This window comes from Phalacrocorax carbo, chromosome Z, assembly GCF_963921805.1.
Source record: "Phalacrocorax carbo chromosome Z, bPhaCar2.1, whole genome shotgun sequence".
In the NCBI taxonomy this organism is placed as follows: Eukaryota; Metazoa; Chordata; class Aves; order Suliformes; family Phalacrocoracidae; genus Phalacrocorax; species Phalacrocorax carbo.
In genome coordinates, this window is record NC_087548.1 from 11,209,974 (window position 1) to 11,225,070 (window position 15,097).

Sequence of the window (15,097 nt, forward strand, 5' to 3'; positions counted from 1 at the left end):
CCAAAAAGGCCAATGGTGTCCTGGAGTGCATTAAAAGGAGTGTGTTCAGGAGGTGGAGCGAGGTTATCCTGCCCCTCTACTCTGCCCTGGTGAGGCCACATCTGTACTGTGTTCAGTTTTGGGCTCCCCAGTTTAAGAAGGACAGGGAACTGCTCGAGCAAGTCCAGCAGAGAGCTACTGAGATGATGAGGATCCTGGAGCATCTCCCTTATGAGGAAAGGCTGGGAGACCTGTGTTTGTCCCGCCTGGAGAAGAGAAGACGGAGGGGGGATCTTATCAATGCTTATAAATATCTGAAGGGTGGGTGTCAAGAGGATGGGGCTGGACTTTTTTCAGTGGTGCCCAATGATAGGACAAGGTACAATGGGCACAAGTTGGAACATGGGAAGTTCTACCTGAGTATGAGGGAAAAACTTCTTTCCTGTGCGGGTGCCAGAGCAGTGGCGCAGGCTGTCCAGGGAGGTTGTGATGTCTTTTGAATGGAGATGTTCAAACCCTACCTGGACACATTCCTGTGCCCCCTGCTCTGCGTGTACCTGCTCAAGCAGGGGGTTGGATGAGATGATTTCCAGAGGTCCCTTCCAACCCCTCCCATTCTGTGAGTCTGTGACTACAGTTAATACGCTATAAAGTCCTTCAGCAGCAGTGTGGCTGAGAGATGAGGAGACTGAACATTGAGAAATCAGTAGCTGAGGGTACCCTGTTTGGGAGAGGGAAATCCTTGTTGAGAAAACGTTTTTCACTTCCTCTGATTCTAAATCTGACTTGAATCAAAACCATATATAATTGATGTTTTAGATACTATGTGTGGATTCTGCTATTTCCTGGGATGGTAATGGCTTTCATTTCCCCTCCTCGATTCATATGACAGCGGTTAAGGGAGCTGTCTTGCTCTCTGGCAGATTTCAGAAAGCACCACCTTCTGCTGACCTAAATGATGCCAAAGATGATAATTAAGCTTTCTAAAAAGCTCTGAAGGCAGTCATATTAGAGTAGGTATTCATGGCTGTACTATGGGTGGGTGCAAAGTGGGAGTTAAAAGGGATTCTCTTATATTTGTGTGATTGCTTAGCTACTGTTACACAGTAGCTAACATCTCCCTTTAGTAAGGAGATGTTCATAATACAGGTGTTGGATCTGGGTGTGTTCAGGTGCATTAAAGTGGTGTTTTTGTTTGTTGTTTTTTTTTTTAAACCAGAGGATTGGAGGTTTTATTTTTTTACTCCAAGAATCTTGTCCACTTATAAGAGCAGCTTGAGGATTTTCTTTAACAAGTTCAAGATGGTAGTGCTTGTGTGAACATTAAAATGAATGCTGCTGGTGTTTCTTGTCCATGGGTTTGGTGCATAGGAAGAGATGCTGTGTTAACACGTGTCATTTTGTTGAACTGCTTTGTCCTCTAAAGGTCTGAGGGTTGTTGAGTTCAAGGTGCTTGGCATTAAAAAAAGTAACCTTGAGCTTGTTGGCTTTAAGGTTTGGGTAGCATGGTGTAAACTTCTGCTTCCAGTGGGACGGTTAAAGGCTAAGTAGTTTTGGACGTAGTGCAGGACATTCTGTATTGTACCAGCGCTAACAATGTTGGATATAAATCAGCATAATGCTGAGTAGGCATGAATAATTTTAATGGTCAGATATGCAGAAGTCTTCAGAGACAGTTGTGCTGCTTGCTGGAGCTCTTCATGTGCTTGATGCAGGAAATGAGCGTGGTGGCATGGCCAAGGTCACTGGCTGTTGATCCTTCTTTGCAAGGGGTGTGTAAGTGTATTTTGCACCTATCACCCAAACCCCTGCCTTGGTGTACTTTATAGGCATTGATGGGGCTGTTCCTAAGAGGTGCATAATTGTTTCACAGGACCTGTTCAGGGTTGGAGGGATATGGAGGCAAACTGTACTTTTCTGGGAAACATGTAACCCTTTTCGTACAGCAAGGGAGGCTCTTGGATCTGATACTCAACTTCCCAGACTGCCTTCAGTGCCAGCTAAGGTTACTGCTGTTGCAGTCTCTGATGGAGACCATTTTGCTCGGCTGAAAATGCTTTTTGTTAGAGGCTACGAAAACTGGAACAAGATGGGGGTAGGAGGGACTGAGCGATAGTTCTAGTGGATAATGCTGAATGTCCAAGAATGGGAACAAAGGGAACTTAGTGGGTAGGGTTTTTTTTCTGGGAAAGCGCTTGGAATCAGTTCCTGCAGTTGTCCCCCATGCCACCACACTTGTAGTGCAGGTACTTCCTCCACATGTTTCTTGAAACTCCTTGCAGTATGACAAGGTGCATAACCTGATGCGTTTTGGGTTTTTTTGAGCTGTTGTGTTCCATTATTGCCCCTTGTATGGCTAGATACTTTTAAAACTGAAAACATAGGTATAGCAGAAGGCTTTTCTTCCAGCATGTAGCTGCTCCTGTACAGAAACACAGCTGAGAACCGCAGAGTGAAGTAGCTAGAAGAAAGCAGTTGACTCCTGTTCGTCACCTTGCAGTGTTCTCCCATGTCAGTCAATACTGTGATCTCCCCCAAAATCTGCCAGGACCTAGAGAGCTCTTAAGTGCATGTCATTGCATGCTTGCTCCACAGTGGCATCTGGAGAACCCTGGGTTTTTTTTCAGGAAATCAATTCCATGCGGAAATATAATTGGAACCAGGTAAAATTATAGCTATTTAGGCTACAAAGGGGGGCAATAAATTGTGTTTGACTTCCAATCAATTTGTGCTAGAATTTTCATTCAGAGATCTAACAGAGCAGCATGGTTCATTACATTTATTTATAATTTAAATAATATTTGATGATGCTTAGCTTTTTATATATTATTTATTAGGCAGAGAATGCCTTAAGGTTATACTTCTTATTTTACTATACCCAGGTTTTCTAAAGCAAACCCTGACAAGTGGCAATTACTGTGAATGTACCTATCACGCATCGATGGCTTTTAAGTTAGTTTGCAAACAGCTGTATAATTTTTGGTAGTATCTGAACAAGAAATTCAACATCAATTCTGTTAATGATCTGATTTTGGGGAAATTTTACTCTGCATATGACATGGAGTCATAAGGAAGATAGAGACCTATAGTTGTCAGACAAATCTTAAAGCTGCTAAGAAACAAATCTCTTAAATACTTGACAGTGTCTAGTCTGCAATTGTTGCAAAGTACCAAAACATCATCGATTTTTTTCAGTGGCCGTATCTTTTAACTACCAATAAAAGCTGGTTGTTTTGTTCAGTACCTGATGCCAGATGAGCCTTTAACTCCTTCAGTTCTTTAAGGGGTCTTGCTGGAACCTAAATGGTATGTGTGTGGATGCAAGCAAATCACCAAATGTGGTGTTTCTTTGCTTTTCTCTTGTGCTAGGCTAAAGAAAGCATTACATCAGAATTAATACTTATCAAAAAGTGTAATGCTTCAGGACTTCCTGAAAGAGTGAAGCTAGCTTTCCAGTTTTTATGTGCCTCATTGGTGTGGCTGCAACAGGTTGCAAGATTGGAGAAACTGCATAGTTAATGATACCTGCTCTTGGGCTTGCCGAATGGAGTGCAAACATAACTACTTCCAGTTGATACTGTCAAACAATGCTCATGCTCTGCGGAAGTCCTTTTCCAGCAGCAGAATGTTCTCCAGTCTTGGTACCTATGGAGGATACTACTCTAATATTTGTGTAAGGTTGTTCAAAGGGTGTGTTTCTGCAGTGCGAATCTTAAATATCCTTGCTTTCTCCGTGCATAGACACAATTTATTTAAAAAGAGTGGTCTACCTGTGTCAGTATGTAACTTGGTGCATAAATCAGGTACAAACACTGCTCCCTGTTCTAGGAGGCTTTCAGAACTCTACTTGGTTTATGTACTAAATGTTATTACCCACAAGCTGAAGAGGGCAAGAAGCAAGCTGTTTTGTTCCATTATTTGAATCAAAGGAAGGTAAAACTTGTAGGTAGAGCACTATTTAAATTATCTTACTTGGTAAGTGTGTGTGTGTGGTTTTCAAAGGCTGATCACTGGTAACCTGACTAGGACTAATGCATCTGTAGGCTAGGGTGAATACCAGCAAGGCTGTTAGCCTATAGCTGAGCATTTGTTAATTCATAATCGCATCTACTTTATCACCACTAGAGGCTCCTCCAAGTCACACTTTGGGTACGTTTCTGTGTCAGGAAGCAGCTCATGCTTTAAGTAGCATCCAGATGTCTGATTCTGTCAGAGTAACACCTCTTTACAAACAATGAATTAATTTTTAAAATCAAAATAATCAGTTATCTTCTTGATGGTATAGTTAAATCTGAATCATCAATTTGAAATAGTTGCTGGTCATTAAAGGTTGGACTAGACGATCCCAGAGGTCCCTTCCAACCTGTGATTCTGTGATGTGGACGAGAAGCTTGTAGTGTTGCTTGCTAGTAACTGGAAAAAAACAAGCATGAAAATAGTTATAATAATGAGTGTGATATTTTATCCCAGCATAGATAAGGCTATAATTAGCAACACTTCCATGTATGTCTGGGGTGAGTTACCCATAACATGGCTGTTCTTATGCTTGTATTCTCAAAACACTGTCAACTTTGGCTGCAAACTGATTATTACTGCACTGTAAGATGCCTATACCCTATCAAATTACATAAGGTACAGTATGTCTGAAATACAGGTTCTGATCAAACAGCCTAACAACATTAAGGTGAAGCTTTCAAGAATTAAGGATTGATTAAGAATTAAGACAGGAACAAACATCATCATGGGATTGTGGCTAGCATACAAATAAGGATTCATTTTCTGTTCTTTGCCATTCCTGGGTTCTGGTAGCTTCATCTTATTCCATATACAAGCAAGCAGGCAAGTCCTGTGCTCAGGTCTTAGGTTTTTGCAGATGTGTGGGTATCATTTTTCTCCGAATGGACTAAGAGAGAATGCAGCTCCCAAACTGACCATGTGGATGCCACAATTTTTGAGCATGGTAGCGTGCTGCAGCACTGGACTGGAGTTATTGGAGACATAGTGTGCATTTTTGTAGATTAAGCATCAGTGATCTCTGTAGTCACAGATACTTATATGTGATGTTCCTATTATTTAGAAAGTGGGAGAGCTTTTAGATGAGTCTTTGCAGGAAAGCAACATGACTTGTTTCTGTGGAGGCTTCAAAATAAGAAAGTGCTGTGGCATACACATGAGGACCTACTGGAAGGTTATTTTTTACTATCTGTTTCTCCAGCATTCAGCTGGTGTTCTTAAACTTCAACACCTCAAAAAGGAAGGGCGAAGCTGAAAAATAGGTTATTCAAAATTCACCAGAGGATAGATACCGAAACGGTCTAAGTACAAAGTGATGTCTCACTGTAGAAAACTTGTTCTGTCTTGAAGTTCTGTACTTTTTTTCTTGAGATATCACCTGTTCCTACAAATCTCTGTAGCTATAGATGCAGCATGTCTTGCAAGAGTTCCTACTGTCAATCTGCTACGACAGTTTATCCTGTTGCTCAACTTAGACTGCTCTGGGTTTTTTTCCCACTGTTGTGTTTGGAGGCTTTTCATCCACATTCCAGTTCTCGCTAAAAGCAGACTGCCGATCTATCATAGATCTTGTCATCTCTTCCCTGGTATGCCACTAATGGGTGGTTGCTTAACTTTAGAAGAAACTTGTGTGACAGATAAGTCAGATATGCCACTTCAAGAGTAATACCTATGACATGCTTAAATATAGGAAGAAAAATGAAGTGAGTTTTAATTTCCCCCCAATTCGTTCTTCGCACTGGTAGGCAATACCACGTATTGCTAGAGCTATTGAAGGGTTGCTTTTAGTTGCACAGTTGTACACGTTTCCTCTGACTTTCCTACAAGATCCAGCTTTCTCTGTCCAAATTAGATCCCTTGCCTGTATTCTCATCTTACCTTGGTCTCATTAAATTTCTATCTTGACCTTGAAATCCTCTTGACCTGTGGTAGCCTGAAGTGGCTCTTCCTAACTACTGCTTTTATCCTGTAGGCCTTCAAACTTAATGTAAATGGCTACGATTAATTAGATACAAGCTTCAATTTCAAGGATTTTCATTCATGTACTGAGCTTGGCTTGTTTGCACTCATTCTGCTTTTATCAGAAATATAAAGTGTACCTTAAGTATCTGTGCTGCACTGCAGATGAATCAGCCTGCTTTGCACCCTTTTGCTGGCTCTTTCAGGAGTTATTTCAGCAAACTGAACATTCTGGTTTTATCTAGATGTCATATTGACATGCTGTGTAGTCATTGACATGGCAACTAGTTGGAACATAGGTAGAAATATCAATGCCAGCTTTCACTTCAGTGTTGTACTTTCTCTTGCATATCTATCTGGCCTGAAAGATGTCATTTTAAGTACCTGTTTATTAATGATGATCAGAAGCGACTATTTTGTAGGTGGTTCTAGTCTAGCCATGTCTAGCTTTTTAAATGGAGCATGGTTGTACAGCAGGGAGATGAGTTCCTGGTGATCTGCGGGAGATGAGGACTGTATGTGAAGGGACATGTTCTTCAGTAGCTGTTCCTTAGGGTCACGTTGGGAGTGTAAAGTCTATACGGCACCTAACGCAAGGCAACTTGAGATGCAGTTCAAACAACAGTAGTACTTCAGAGCCACTGAAGGCCAAAGCAGCTGAATATACTGTCCTTGTGGCTACAGCAGCAGTGCTGTCTGATCTACTTTTTTTTTTTTTTAAGCAGATGTTTAGTCTAAGAGTTAGTCTTCTTCCTGGTGTAATACAGCTGTTAAATGTGTTGGCAGGAGCTGGTACTGTGGCAAATTTGGGCTCTGCACTCACTGCCCAGCCCAGGCAAGAGTACTTTGTAGTGTGAGAGGTAGCAGCTTAGTACTTAGCAGGCCTCAGTGTTTCCATTTTTGACTTAAGGTGGGTGTCTCTGTTTTGAAGTCATTAAGTGAATTAAACATATCATTTGACGGGGCTCCCTTTCCTTAGTAGGCCAAAGCTCAAATCGAGACTTTAGCACTTCAATAATATTGCAGAATCTGGTGGGGGACACACACACGTTGTCTTATTCTGAAAAACTAAATCTGAGATCTGAGTTAGAATTCGTCTTTCTTTAATTTTGATCTCTTGCAGTGCAGTTTACAGGCAACCAAGTCATTGCTGTTCATGAGTAAAGCTACGCTGATTGTAATGCTGTGAGCTCCAAATCATCTAAAGCATGAGATGGGTGAAAAGAGGTAGAGAGTGACAGAATGCTAAATGTCTCTTGAATTTGGCTCCTCGCTAGCAAAAAAACACCCAAAACCTGTTATCGTAGAAACAATAACCTTAGGAGCAAGGATGGGTATATATCAGCTAATGCACTTATTCTAGCTTAAATTTTAAACTTGATTGGTTTGAAGCAGCCTGTGGTAATGGAGCTAACGATCATTATGCAATAATGTGAAAATATGCTTTTGTGCCTCAAATGTAGGCTTCTCACTAGCGAATATCTTCCAAAAGAGTGCTGGTTCCAGCAGTGAACTGGAGGACACTGGTCGGTGAGGCAGCTTGCATAGGTGTATCAGACCTCACTGGCTCACACAGGATTATAGACACTTGCACACTGGGACTGTGCATAATATACTGTGTCAGTATAGGATTATAAATCTAGGCTAATACAATGCTGATTGTGTCTCCACACTAGGAGATGGTGCCGCTGTACTTAGCAGTTTGGTTGCAAGCGGTACAGCCCAGCAGACTTGCTTATAACTGCTGAGTAAGTGTTACCCGTGTCTGCCTAGATTTACTGCCTGTGACCAGCTCCAAACAACAGGGCTCACAATCACCAATGCAGTGGCTGAAAAGTAAGTAGCAGGGCTGCATAGGTGCTTAGCTGGCTTCTGTGTGGCAGTCAGCGTAGGTGAGATTTCGACTGCACTTCCTAGGTGCCGCCGTTCAGTTTCTAGAAACCTATATTCCTTGCTTAAATAAAGGCTGTTATGCCAGCTTCAGAAGTCTTGTCAGAAGAACTGCTGCCTGCCGTGCTGAGAAAGGTGGAGTTGTGTAACACTGCAGCACAGTGCTATGGTTTACACTTACAATGCTATAAATATTCCTTTCCCCTTGCTGCTTATGAAAGAGGTGACTGCATCAAGACCTGCCCAGTGTTTTTAGCAGAACATGTGAGTGGCTGTCCCTTGAGGAGAGCTTTCCTCTTGCATCCTGCCTGGCTTGTACATGAAGAGAATCAAGGCAGTTAGTCATTCACTGACTCATGAATGGTGCTTGTTTAAAGAAGTGTCTAAAAATAGTTAAAACAGGCTGAGGCAAAGGGTGTTTGTATACTGAGCTAGCTTGGACATTTTTTTACTCAGCAGTTGCAAACAGTATGGGTTGCTTCACCGAACAGCGAAGCAATCTGCTGTGTTTTGGTGAGTATGCAAATGGGGGAATGAATAGGTGAGTTCACGGAAACTCTCTCAAGCTTGATGTAAAATGCTGTGAAGGTGGGATATGCTTTAGTTGTGTTCATTTGAATTTGAGCATACTATAAAAATGACCAGGATGAGTTTGAAGTATATCATATCATACACTCGCATGCTCTACCATTCCATAGACATGCCTGTATGTAAATCTGCTTCAAACATGTAAATTACTTACCCAGGAAATGAAAATTTGAAACATGAGACTGAATAGGATGCTGAAGGTGTCATAGGCTAATGGAGTTCTTAATAAAAGGGACAATCTTCTGGTCCCTGAAGCCTAGCAAGTGGAGGCAGGTGCCCAGAGTGTCAACCCCCATACACATGTAACTGGAGGACTTCCACACAGGCTACCAGAGATGCCAGTAATGTAGCATGATATTTTGAATAAGCAGCTTCAAATATTCCCAGCAAACCTGTTATTTTTGCAAATAGAAAGACTTGGAAATTGCTTCTTCTGAAGTGGTCGCAAACTGTTTCTAGAATAACTGCACTAGCATTGAGCTTTACCGCTTCAGGTACCAGCATCCTCAGCTATACCTGGAGGAGGACTACTTCAAGTGCCAGCTTCTCCTCTAAAGCAGAGACATAAGAGGAGATGTATGATTTGGAATAAACTTTAAGTGTAGTATCTCCAAGTATCTTTGGCTCCTTCAGCAAATATTGGACACTATAGGCAGATAAGTTTCACACGTTTGGAATGATTCGTCCTATTTTGCCCAAATGGGGAAGTCAGTGTGTTTGTACAGATATAAATAAGAACTGAGTCATCTCTGTTTCTGCCCGGAAAATAGTCACACAGACTAGCCTCTCTGCATAACACATACCCAGTGAGCCTGATTTCAAGCCATACAACTCATGTAGAGTCTGTGGGCAACCAGAAGCCATCAGATCCAAGAGCTCAATCTCAACATGAGGCATTCTGTGATGAAGCCTCCTCACATCTGGCCTGTCACGATCTCTAATATATTCAATCTTTATTTTTTTCTCTTAAAATCTGGCCTGATCCTGGAGTGAGGGTTGAGTCGGGGCAGAATCTAGTAATACTTCAGCATGGGAATTCCCAGGAAAATACAGAAACCTCAGTATGATGTTAGCTTTCTTGAATGGGAATCTGAAATTGCTTTAGTGCTTGGCTCCTGTGGAACTGGTGGGCTTACCATATGAAAGAGAACAGAGTAGTTCTGTTTGGTGTTAGGCCTTACACAGCTGCTGGTAGTTGCCTTTTCTGTGATGAGATGGCAGACAAATGCAAAAACTGAGTGAAAATGGACAGGTTATAGAAGAAACACTTGGATGGCTCAGGATGCCACTGTTTCCAATTCAGTATCTCTTGCTGGATAATACACCTCCTGCAGCTGTTGCAGTGATGTTTTCTGTAGCATCATGTAAAGTCAAACTGATGGTAAAAGTAATGGAAGTGAATCTGGCTGCTGTTGGCCTTATGTAGGTGAGTGGTCCTGTAATCTCCTCCTTCATGTGAGCTCTGGGGGCTTTGCCCTGCAGTTTTGGATAAAAAACAACCTACCCAGAACCCAATCCTTTTGTTTCTTTTGAGTAATAATGCTAGAGGGAAAGGTTTGGTTTCCAGGCACTGCTTGTTCTAATGTCATTTTTTCAGAGCAGTTTTATTTCTTCAGATCCCTTGAGAGATGGCCCAGGCAATAGGAAAGTGAATGTACAGGATAGCAGAAGCTTGGATGCAAACCAGCTTAACAGGGCAGTAGTGAATCCCCCCTTTTCATTCAGCCTAACCCTGGTTTCATGTCTGTTTTTAGTCCTGATTTCAAATCCAAGGAGCAAAGGTGTAATTTGTAACTTTGACCATTGTATTGCAGGCTTTCTGCTTCGGTCCAGGTTGGGTGATGTAGCAGCAGTCCCAGCTTTATGAGCCTAGCTATATGGACAGAAATATTTAATAACAATTTACTATTAAAAGAAGTTTTGGTAAAAGGAAACCTAGTTTATATCAGAGGAGTCTTCCATTGGAAATGACAGCTTTTAGTGATGCCCTAGATACCTAAATTAGGAAGTGTGTACAAGATATCATTTGGTGTGAAACAAGAATGGGCGCCTGCCTGTCAAACCAGTCTCTGATTTTTCTAAGTTAACCTCACTTCTTGACTCATCTTTGGCCTAATGGCTTGTGGCTGTATTTTCTTGCTTAGAATCTTCCTGTCCTTTTTATGAGATCTAGTTCACTCTTCACATTCAGGTCTTTGCAATTAAAATTCCTTATGAAACAGCGTAGGTAAAACAGAATATAAGGGGTTTGCTGCTGTTAGTATTCATATGGCCATTGCCGCAGCAAGGGATTGTTCAGGACTTGCATGAACTAATTTACCTGGTCACTCATCTTCTAACTTGGATCAGAGATGTGGCCCTAGTTCTCTCAAAGCAGAACAAATCTCAATAAGCATTGATATGTTGATGCTGGGAAATGAGGCCAGAACTGGGGCTAAATTACCAGGCTGGTGCCCAGCTCTGCTGCAAAAAATTACTTATATTCTAAGTCATAGTGTCTGGAGCTGAAACAGCAATGATGGTCCTGCATTAATTTTTACCTTGTCAAATAGCTGACAGTGCAGTGTGCTTTAGCTTGAATGCTGTCTTACAATTCTGAAGCTGGATGGTATCAAGGTGCTTTAAACCTCATTGGTGTGAGAAACAGGCTGCTAGTACTTACTGCTGACCTCTACTGAATGTGTTTTCCAGCACATAGTATTTAATTCTGCATATACTAATCCAGGCTTAATGTGGAAGAGGAGAATCCATTAGATGAATTGTATAAACGCTTGATGTGCTAGAAGCAGTAAAGGACTTGTGGGATTAGATAGTAACACTTAAGCCCCAGTAGTGGTCTGCAGTTCCTGTTCTTGTTGGCTTTCCTGTATGTTAAATGTACGGTGTTGTTAGCAGCACGATGGCAGGAGCCATTCATTAGGTGTGCAGCTACGAAAAATGATGATGTGCACAGCGAAGAGCCTGGTTATGCCTCTTTCTAAGAAAAATGAGGAGGCCTTGTGCTGTCTGCAAGTGCTGTAACTGTTACTGGGTCAGGGTGGGTGATCTGTAGGAGACCTTGGTGGTACCTGCACACTGAGTCAGTAGCAGCTTGTCTGTGGTCTGTCTGTAGCAGATAAATTACTTTATGCTTTTTTTTGTAATTAAAAACTTGACCACTTCCTTTGTATCTGATCTTAAATAATAGAGTTTGCACAGGATGCTTAGTTTCACTGATGCTGTTTTCATAGGGCTTGCATTAAGCTTGTGATGTTTTAAAATAGAAAGTACCTTTAACTGGCACTTCTAGAAACACCGAGCAGCTGCAGTTTGGCCACCATAAAAGCCGCCAGTGTTCCTGATTTCCCCAAATCAGGTCAGCTGTGATGCTGGTGGCTTTCTAGGAAATGTGTGCTCTTCCCCCATTGCCTTTCTGCAGTGGGCAGATAGGATGAATTCACCATTCCTACCCTTGCTGCCTAAAAATCAGGGATCTAGGTTTTGTTGGATTGAGAGGAGTAGAAGAAATCAGTGTCAGACTATAGAAGTACCGTATTCAGCTAGGCTGGAATAAATACTGAATTTCTAGACAGCTGAAGCTAGGAAGGAGTTCTGCTTGTGTTAGTGCTCCTCACTGAGAGGGAGATGATATTAATATGTAAGCATTGAGTCAAGTATATGGCAAGACCTCCAAAAACAAAGTTACTGTAGTAGTTATTCATAGCAACTGAGTCAGGACTTAATTCAGCAGTTGGTAGAAACATTAGGTTTGTATTTTGATAGCATGGTATTTAGTAAGACTTTATTTTTCTGGCTTACATATATTTCACTATGGCTTTGCCTTATCCAAACAGAAGAAAAATAACAAACGTGAAGTGCAGTCACTAATGAGGATGCCAGGGAGCAAGGCAGTAAACTAGGAAACAAATTGACCATACTAGTAGCAATATTCTTAAAATGTGTGATGGTGTAACTTAGTGATTGAAGTTCTTGTGCAATAGCTGTAAATTACTATAAGGGGCTGGATCTTCTGCCAGGCCGGTCTATTCAGTGTAACATCAGAGGAGTTTATACTTTTTTTAGGGACTATAAGTATGACTAGTTGTAAACTGGGGAAGGGGGGGAATGGGTTGTCTCCACCTTCCTGGCTGTGAGTACATTCAGTGGTGTCCAAGAGCCATGGTGAGCAGGCGGCTAAAATCAGGACACTGAAATATGATTGTTTCAGTTCAGTTCAAGCTCAGCTAAGCGAGTCAGACATATGGTGAATGCAGTAATGGTTGGGTGCTTGTAGGTGCTTGGGGGACTGAGCTGCATCTTTAGTCCACATAAATTTAGTTTAACAGCTAATTTAACAGTTTAGTTTAACAGTTAGTTTCGAGCTAACAACAAGCTGCCCTAACACTCTGCCACTCTCTAGCACCTAACAGTGCTTGGTTGAACTTACTAGGAATATGCTAAGATAACTGATTTGCCTTACATCAGTGAAATGGTAGGGGTGAAGCCTTTCTGAGCTACTGCTTCATTTAGAAAAGTTTATTGCCTAATTTGGTCTTTTTGTCTCTTAACATGTTTAGAATTGGCTTTTCTTGAAAACACTGACCTGTAATCATGGCTGTTGCTGCATCTTTGAAAGCAGTCTTGCAGTTTGTCTTTGGAAATTCTTGGCTTGCTTAATCCACTCAGAAACTTGAATAGCATTCAGTGAGAGCAGAGTGGGTTTACATAATTTCCTGTGATTTCTTTCACAGAAGAGATGCAGAGTAATTCTCTGGGACCTCTGTTTAATGCCCTGGAAGAGCATTTGGTTTCACTTCCAAATTCTGAATGATCTCAGCATAGAGACCTGAAAGTGATGCTTTTGTTTTTGTTTGGAAAAAACCCTGCCTGTAATGTGGGGTTTCCTAGTTTGGTGGCTTTTGGCTCTGAAATCGGTCTGTAGAGAGGCTTCGCTTGCTGTATGCTCCAGTACAGCACCTCCATGTGCTAAACACTAACAGGTTAGTTAGAAATGGCTTATCAACAAGTAATGTGGCTCTGATTTCTGTAAACATGTGACTGATTACAGGCAAGCTTGGGTCTCAGCTGCTCCCATGTGAGAAGAAAAAGTTTCTGTAATTTCTTTCCAGTTGCATTTCCTGACACTAGAGCTCAAGAAGCATCCTTCACGTGGCAAAACACCAGCTTTAATTCCCTAAGGATTGTTATTGCAGGCAGGTAGCCTTTTTCTATCAAAAGAGTTGTGGCTGCAAAAAAGGATTTAGAAGCCTGAAACAGGCTTCCAGGATCCTGCAGCTTCTGCATCAGAGACCATAACTGGTGCTCCAGGCTCAGCATTTGCGGTGGTCTTCCTGAGACTAAACTCTCAGGGTTAGACAACTTGAGAGCAGAGGGCTTTTACTGAGAGGAATGAGACCTGCTTCCTCAGCTCCTTGACCATGAATGTGGGATATAAACACGGTAGTGCTGGTACACTACTGGCATTATGGTTTTTTGACTGCCTAGAAACTATACCTGTGTAGAATACACAGGTTCTGCCAAGAAATCTTGTAGCTAGCTCAGCCCTGAGTTTTGTTGTCTCTTGCATTTTTAATCTCAGTCCTTGGGCTGTTTTGTGTCTTAGATCTTGTGAAACTGCACGTAAGCACAGGAATGGGCTTTCTTGGGAAAACCCCAGTGGTCCGGGGGAGTCTGCAGCTATGTGATGCAAGCACTTGAGCTGAAGTGAATCTGCTCTGCCCTGGGTAGACCTCTGCTCTGCTCCCAGTGCAGGGTGGCATGATGTAGAGCCACGCATGTCCTTGCTGCAGTAGCCGCTCTCTTCTGTGACACTGTGGTAACAAGAGGCATTTGCTTGCTCTTCTTGGAGCAGTGCTGTTCGTGTAACTGACCTTAAACCGTGGGTTAAGATTGTTGAAGAGGATCATAAATCTTCTGGTTGTGTGTGTGCCATGGCAAATGACTGTGGGATAAGGACTCGGTGCTGCTGTAATATCCCCACATACCGTCAGTAACATGAGTGGGCAAGTGCAGAACGTAAAGCCACATGAGATGCTGATTTTGTTTCACAAAGGTGAACAGAAGACCTTCTTTTCTTGGCTACCTGGCACTCTGGCCCCGTAAAATTTGGGTTGCAAGGCAAAGGCATATGCCAATCTATAAGTAAAACTGTAGCTAGTTACTTAATCACTCAGTAATCCAGTTTGTTTGGTTGCCTGCTTCTGTTTCTGGGAATAAAACTTCACATAGTCTGTCCTGTTGAATGAGGTCAGCACCCCATGTCCAAGTGTCATGGTCAGATGCTTAAGTGGAAGGGGGGGTGACCTGGGATTCTGCTGTCGCCATGTGCACCTTGCTTTTGGCATCTCTTCTTGCATTATCAGTCTCACACGAGCCCAGCGGTGGTGCAGGGGCCAGGAGATGACCCTCTGAGATCCCATGCTAGACTGGTGGTGGGACTTTCTCAGTGGGTCGGGCAACATCAAGGGAAGGGCTTGTGCTCTACAGTGCAGCAAGCAATGTGCGAGTCGCGCTGTTAGAGGGGAGTGTTTTGGTATTTAACCAGTCCAGATTCAGCCATCTTTCCTACTGGCTGGCCTTTCTGACTGCTGTGAATGGCAGGACAGTGCAGAGAAGTTAATAGCCAGTGCTGGGATCTCTGCAGTCTTCCCACAACTGACTCAGCTCT

At 42.3% G+C, this 15,097-nt stretch overlaps 1 protein-coding gene across 1 annotated transcript in view; it reads left to right on the forward strand.

Moving 5' to 3' along the window:
* UBE2R2 (ubiquitin conjugating enzyme E2 R2) overlaps nucleotides 1–15,097 on the forward strand; it is a 60,159-nt gene that overhangs the window by 30,236 nt on the left and 14,826 nt on the right. The gene's annotated exons all lie outside the window — the stretch shown is intronic.